We start from the raw sequence: 7893 nt of genomic DNA on the forward strand, positions 1-7893 counted from the left end.
GAATCAAAAACAGCTTTGCAAGGGGTAGGCGATTGATCGTTGTTTGGCAGAGGGCATTTGCACGTGCCAGACTCGGGATGATCGATTGTTATTGTTTCTTGGCCGAGAGCAATCTTTGTGCATAGATGAATATCTTCGTTTTCGATAGTTACGTGGCTCGCGCTCATTTTCAGGCGCCCGATTATGTGATATTTTTTAATAATATTTGTTTAATTATTACATATTTCTTATTAATGTTTATTTCATTTTTTATATTTCATTATTATTTAATTTTTTATATTTCAACTAATACGTTTTATTTTTTGTATAATAGAATAAAGCCCAAGTGTATAAGGGCAATAGGAAGAAGAAGACTCTTCTCCACCATTCCGCCCAGCCCTTCTCATATAGGATGTATGCACGGCGGCGGGTAATAATAAAATAATTTATATTTAATTTTTAATATGTCATTATTATTAATTTATTTTGTTCATACTAATATTTTTCTTCTCTTGTTCAAATTAGGGGGGTCGAAATTCCCAGAGATCGACGTCTTTGGTGACGTTTATGTTCGACCTGGGAATGAGTTGGCCGAGTCCCTTCATGTAAGTATTATTGAATTTTAATTCTTATATTACGCATTCAATTTATATGCATGTTTTAATTTATATTTTATGTTATGTTAAACAGACGATGATGGTGGAGAGGAGCCAGTTGGTTCTTAGGAGTCCGCCTCCCAACTTCCTCCTAAGACTCCGATCAAGTCTGTGGATCCTCCACAGGATGCTGGATTTCAGATCTTGACGGAGACGTTGGATTAGACTCTCGGGAGGAGGCCGGGAACATATTGTAGAGGGATGGGGAATGCCCGATAGAGGGAACCTCGACCCCGGTCCATCATCGGCAACAAATGTGGACTGCTTTGACATCGCTGCTGCCGAGCTTGAGGGTTAGATGTCGGTGATTCTGTAGTCCCTCGAGCGGTCCGACATTCCAATCCTAAATTTTGCTGCGCCGACCTCCGAGCCTGTCCACCCCGAGCATCCCCACCACACGACCCAGAGACGCTGCACCTTCGAGTCGCATGTGGCATGACCATGTAGATTTTGGAACATTATTTGATTAGTTTTTTATTTTCATAATTATTTTTAAAATATTTCTCTTGTATTATACATTTATTTTATTTTATATAATAAATGTATTCTTTACGATTCAATTTTTTTATTGCAATTTCATTTTATTACAAACAAAAAAAACCAAATTTATTTTTTACCCAAAAAAAAAAGTAATATTAAATTTATATAATATATATTAATTTTGCGTGACGAAAAATATCTCGTCAAAAAATTTACTTTTAAAAAAACGTTAAAAATAAATTTTAAATACACTTAATTTAATCATGCGACGGTCTTCATATCTTGAATATGTATCGACGACGGATTTTCGTCCACGTTAAAGAGTAATGGTGCGACGAAGGATCTTCGTCGCGCAAATGTCCGGGACACGAATCTTGCACGATTTAAAGTTTCCGCCACGCACTTGTGCGACTAATACCATTTTGTCGCGCAAAGGTTTGTGCGCGAACAGTTGTGTCATTCAAACCCTTTCTATAACGAAGTGCTACGCCGCAGTTTTGCTATGACGAAGCGAAAAAAAATTGGTGGCACAAAGTCTTTCTTTATGCTCTTTGCGTGACAGAATGTGAGTGACGAAACTTCATCGCGCAGTTATGTGCGACTAAAGGTAACTTTCCGCGATGAAAGTCCCTTCATCGCTCAAAGCGTAAAATGTAGTAGTGGTTGGTCACAAAAGCAAGAGAAGGATTGAACCAGGGAACATATGTATATCAAAGAAAACCCCGCATGTTGGAGAAATTTTTGTATGTTCCGAGTATATCATGTGGCTGGTGTACTATTCAATACACATGGGTTATGTGAATTTTTTTAAATTTTTATGTCCTATGTGTATTGGAGAATATTTCCACATGACCCATGTGTATTGGATGGTACATCAATCACGAGGTGAACCGAAACATACAAAAATTACTCCACATGTTGTGTTCAAGGAATACTTAGCAATTCAAAAGGGACTTCATGGTCTTTTAGGTCACGTGCACAAGAGCTGGTGCCTGGAGGTAGTGGGCTCAGAGCATTCGCGCTGCCTGCAACTGTCCGGGGCCAACACCAACAACTAGCTATGAGACATGGAAATAAGCTGACCCGGAACATAAAAAAAATTTCATGGCCACGTGAACCAAAGTTTGTCTTAAAATGCGATAAGGAAAACAAAAGAAAAAGAAGCAGATGCTTTGCGCTAGAATGCATGTATAGTGTTAAAAGCTTCCTGCAAGAATTATGTAAAGAAAACATTGGTTCCTGCAGTAAGAACCAATTCAAAGATAACAAGCTAGCTGGTGACTTTTTTTCCTCCAATATTGGGCTTTCCAAGTGTTTTTGAATAAAAATATATATAGTTGTCAAAGTGTGCAAAGGTAAGAATCAGAAAGTATGAATTCCGATATATATATATATATACATATATATTTCATGCCTCCTTTTCAATACTGATTTTGATAGTTTGCATATTAATAATCTTCAGAATTGCTCCTTGATTAGTCAATACTAGGAAAGGATCGACCAGGAGCATCAATATCTTAATGTATAGTATAATTATATCATTTTTTTTTGGCTTATGATATACCTAATAATACACACCATATTCCTAATTAGTTTTTTTGAGTCGAGTCATGCTATAGGAATATAGTTTATCAATATCTTAATGTATAGTATGCCCTGTCCATGTTAAGCTTAATTAATGTACACTTAGACAACTAATGATGCCAAAGATGCCTTAGTTAGAGCAATCTTAATCCGTCAGACTTAGGTTGTTTGTGCCTTGGATTAATTATATCATATTTTTTTAGCTTATGATATACGTAATACATACTTTATTCTCAATTAGTTTTTTATGAGTCGAATCATTTGTTACTAGATCGTGTTTGTTGAATTTTCTAATTAATTCAATCATGGTATAAGAATATAATTTATTCACGTGTTACGCCTCATGGCCACACATGCTTTCACATTATGATACATGTAAGAAGACAAATCTCACATTATGATATGTGCTAGAAGACATTATGATAAAGTTGTTTATCATGAAAAAGTCAAAGCCTTAGAATAGGCTTTGAGAATGTGTCAATTGCGACCATAATAGTTCTTCGGCTAATTGTAGCAATGGTCCCTGAACTAAGACCAAACTTTATTTTTCGTCCCTCATATTGCTAAATTGTTACGATGGTACTTTAATTATGCCTATTTTCAGTAATCGTTTTTCGTCACACCACCAACTTGTCCATTAAAATGATAACATGGCATGGGCAAAAATGTATTTTCGCACAAAATTTTAAAAATAAATCTCTCTCTCTCTCTCTCTCCCAATTTCTTCTCCCCCCACCCCACCAATTTCTTCTCCCACCCGATAACCCACATCGACCCCACCAATTTCTCCTTTAGATGTGGAATCTGGCTCCAAGTTTCTCTCCCCCACACCCATCTATTTGATGAGATAACACACATCAGACCCAAATCCTCCAACAAACCAAACAACAAAGGAAAGAAAAGAATATATATATATATATATATAAAGAAAGCCTCAGTGAATGATTTTTTTCTTTTCCAGTAGTTGCTGGGGTTGCATAGTTGTTGGGGCTCTGGGTTCATGGGGCAGGTGGTGGTCATGGAGAATGGGGAAGAAGAAATCAGTGGGGAGAGAGATAGAGTTTTTTTTATTTTTAACATTTTAATCAATTTAAAATTATTGAAAAGACAAATATGCCCTCATTTTTAACGGAAAAGTTGACTGAGATGACGGAAAGGACGCTTTTTGAAAGTGAAGGCATAATTAAAATACCACTGTAACAATTTAGCAATATGAGAAACAAAAAGTAAAATTTGGTCTTAGTCTAGGAACCATTGCTACAATTTTGCCTAGTTCTTCAATATTTAAGCAAAAGATGTAAACGTTAATCATTTAAAATAAAATCTGTCCATCATTTGAAAAAAAAAATATATATAGTATATGTCAAATTAGTATGTTTTAATCAAGGCGCAATTCACGGGTCATGTATTGACTAATCAACCAGTCGTATATAACTTTATTTATTTAGCTTTATCAACCAGTCTTCTATGACATTAAGAAATGGACGTGGAAATTTTAAAGTTGTGTCTGATTATTTAATCAGATCATACTTATTTATTATATGATTAAGAAAAATTAATTTGTGTAGGTTCCAACAGAGCACGAGAAGGATTGAACAAGGGAAACATATGTATATCAAAGACAAGCCCACATGTTTGGAGAAATTTTTATATGTTTCGAGTACACCGCGTGGTTGGTGTACCATCCAATACACATGGCTACGTTAAAATATTTTATTTTATATGCTATGTGTATTGGAGAATATTTCCACATGATCCCATGTGTAAGATGGTACACCAGTCACATGGTGACCTGGAACATACAAAAATTATTCAACATGTTGTGTTCAAGGAATACTTAGGAATTTGAAAGGTACTTCATGGTCTTTTTGAGGTCACGTGTGCAAGAACTGGTGCCTAAGAGTTGAATGGTCATCACAATCATGTGCCACATAAAGGGCCAAGAGCATTTTTGCTCACAATTTTAACCGAAGGTATCTTCACCACCCTTTTCAACGAGAAAAATCCCGTGCCAAGGTAAGCAATCCAGCTAAGTATCCCCGCCTAAACCCACTAATATTTTTACAAAAAAAATTTAATTTGTTGCCTTTGCTCTTCCATCCTATGCAAATTTTGCAACTCTACTTTAACACTTGAACCCAAAAATTTCTTCAGACCAACATTCAAGCCCTTCTCATCACGACCGCCGCTCCTTGCCATATTTGTCAGCTTCGGCGTCAAATTCGACACCGCCATCCTCCATCCTTTTTATCCCATCCCCTCCTCCATCATTGGTGTTTTCTATCTCTTCTCATCTCTCCCTCTTGTTCTCTCTCTTCAATCCAACAACAGTGGAAGCGGCGGCGAGCTTGCCAAACTCCAAATTTGAGGTGATTGACATCAAATTTCGAGGTCAATCTCTCCCTTTCTTTATATCTCTTCTCGGAGCCCTCCGATGTGGCTGATGCAAAGTGGGAGAAAAGATGATGAAACGAGGGTGCAACACCAACTCAAAATCAAGCCCAAAGGCTGCTCAATGCACTCTTAAACTTTTTTTTTATTTTTATTTTTATCATTCTCATCATGTAGTTCGTCGTTTTTAATGCTTTTTTTTTTTTTAATTTTTTTAAAATATGGGATTTTGAGCATTTAGAGTAGAAAAGCTTAGAAGGACACCTTTACACCTAAGTTTGAATCCCTCTACCTCTAGCCAATTATAAGTGTCAAAATTGTAGCTTGATTAGTCAATCATAGGGAAATTGAGAGTAGAGACAGCACTTCCATCAATTTTTTAATTCAAGAGAAGTGATAGTTAAACAAGGAATCTTATTGTATGCGATCTACTTAATTAGCGCCCGCTGTTTTTTTAATTATTTTTTGTCAAATGATGCCAAAGATGTGTTAAGTTACGTAGGAATCTTAGTACTCATAGCCCAGGATATATAAAGTCCGTGACTTATGGAGCCCTACGTAATAAGTTGCACTATCTGTGACCTATGGAGCCCTACGTAATTAGGGTGTTTAAATTTGTGCACTTGGCTAATCATATTATATTTTTCTTTAGCTTATGACGTGGTTAATTTCACGTCACCTGTAGTGTCTTAGATCGTACACCTGTAGTGTCTTAGAGAGAGGGTAAACGTTTCAAGTTGTTGGCTTGCTAAAAGTCTCGGCTTTGGCTATAAGTATGTGGGAGTCTTCTAGTAGAAATGGTACCAAGAAGGAGAGAAGTATTATTTGAGAACACAAAAATGAAGGTAGAGCAAGTCCTACACATGAATGGAGAAGTTGGGAAAACAAGCTATGCAAACAATTCCCTACTTCAAGTTAGTCACCCTCTCTCTCTCTCTCTCTCTCTATATATATATATATATATCCACCACTTAAAGAACATGGTTTTCTAAAATTATTTTGATAGTTATAAGTTATAACCAAAATTATGCACCCAAAAAAAAAATCTGGTAGAGAGGAGGAATTATGCAATATTCATGCTTCCTTCAAACCTCGTTTATTTTTTTCTTCAGAGAGCAGTGATTTCAATGGTGAAGCCCATAGTTGGTGCACGCATAGAGGAGCTATGTTGCACTCTCTTCCCAGAGTGTTTGAAAGTAGCGGACTTGGGATGCTCTTCAGGACCCAACACCCTTTTGGTGGTATCAGAAATCATAGACAGCATCCACACAACTTACCAAAAACTCAACCGCCCACCTCCATCACTCCAAGCCTTCTTGAATGATCTTCCTGGAAACGATTTCAACACGTTGTTCAGGTCATTCCCAGGCTTCTATAAGAAACTTGATGACGAATATGAGAAGAAGTTCGGGTCATGTTTTATTGCAGGAATGCCTGGTTCTTTCTATGGCAGGCTCTTCCCCAACAATTCTCTCCACTTTGTTCACTCTTCTTATGCTCTTCACTGGATCTCTGAGGTTGATTTCTTTTTTCAATCACTCATTAGTTAGGATGCTCCAGTTAAACATAAAAATGTCTCCATGAGAAGACTTTCTCAATCAACTAGGGATTTAAAAAAAATTATATATCTTGCAAGTTTGTCTAATTTTTTAGCTTTATCAACCAGTCTTCTATGATTTTTTATTTTTTATTTTTTTTAATTACTTTATTCAATTGGTAAAATAATTATAATTCTAAAATCGTGTGTACGTAGGTTCCAAAAGGCTTGGTGACCGAAGAAGGAGAGGGACTTAACAAGGGGAACATATATATAGCAAAGACAAGCCCTCCAGCTGTGTTTAAGCAATACTTGGAGCAATTCAAAAGGGACTTCACAGTCTTTTTGAGGTCACGTGCCGAAGAGCTCGTCCCTTGGGGGCAGTATGGTCCTCACAACCATGGGCAGCATTAAGAGTGACGATCCCCTCTGCATTTGGGAATTTTTAGGAATGAAGCTCAGTGACATGGTTTTAGTGGTAATCAAATATTAGATCACATTTATTTCCGATAGATTTGGGACACAATAATTATTGCTAATTTGAAATGTACTTTGATGAATTTTCAGGGTTTGATTGAAGAGAAAAAATTGGACACATTCAATATGCCATACTATGCACCTACAACCAAGGAGATCGAAGAGGTGATCGAGGCTGAAGGATCTTTTATTTTGCAAAAGCTTGAAGTTTTCAAAAATGATTGGGACTCTTATGTCAAGCAAGCTAATAGTGTTGATAAGAAGACAAGGGCTGCAATATTTGCCACTGACATAAGGGCTGTGGAGAGCCGATTCTGGCTAGCCAATTCGGAGAAGCACCCATGGACGATTTGTTTCAGTAGGTTTGAAGCAGATGTTCTTGATCACATGGAAAGGGAAAACTGCCAGTTCATTAACCTGGTTATCTCGTTGACAAAGAAGCGTTGAGATGAATATTCAAGAAATGGGGCTTATGTTCCATATGCTTTGTTTATGTAACGTTTGTACCTTTCAGGTCTCTTGGACTTCAGTTTCTTGTTAAGAATAAAGTTGTTGACATCTGGTCATCTTTGTGTTATTCATACTTCGATTTAAAACGCGTTAAAGGAAATGGAAGTGTTTCTTCGGAAAATTATCAATTTAGCTTCAGTTTTCGATTCGTGGAAAACCCAAAACCCTAACTAGCTATCCAAACTCAAATTTAAGACCCTTGAAAAAAGTTCATGTTCAAGATTGTTAATTAGATGTTTTTTGTTGATTAGAATCACACAAAGAAGATTTAGAAACTCC

General features: G+C 36.6%; 1 pseudogene across 1 annotated transcript; it reads left to right on the forward strand.

Annotated features, from left to right (window-relative positions):
- The first annotated feature begins 5907 nt into the window (after positions 1-5907).
- LOC103335679 (S-adenosyl-methionine 4-1-methyl-2-pyrrolidinyl-3-oxobutanic acid methyltransferase-like) lies at positions 5908-7681 on the forward strand (annotated as a pseudogene). The gene is made up of 4 exons (XR_016127949.1): positions 5908-6004; positions 6203-6607; positions 6844-7105; positions 7195-7681. The product of XR_016127949.1 is annotated as an S-adenosyl-methionine 4-1-methyl-2-pyrrolidinyl-3-oxobutanic acid methyltransferase-like (transcript).
- The last annotated feature ends 212 nt before the right edge of the window (positions 7682-7893 follow it).

The sequence above is a fragment of the Prunus mume genome, linkage group LG6 (assembly GCF_029339155.1).
Source record: "Prunus mume cultivar Tortuosa linkage group LG6, ASM2933915v1, whole genome shotgun sequence".
Taxonomy (NCBI): Eukaryota; Viridiplantae; Streptophyta; class Magnoliopsida; order Rosales; family Rosaceae; genus Prunus; species Prunus mume.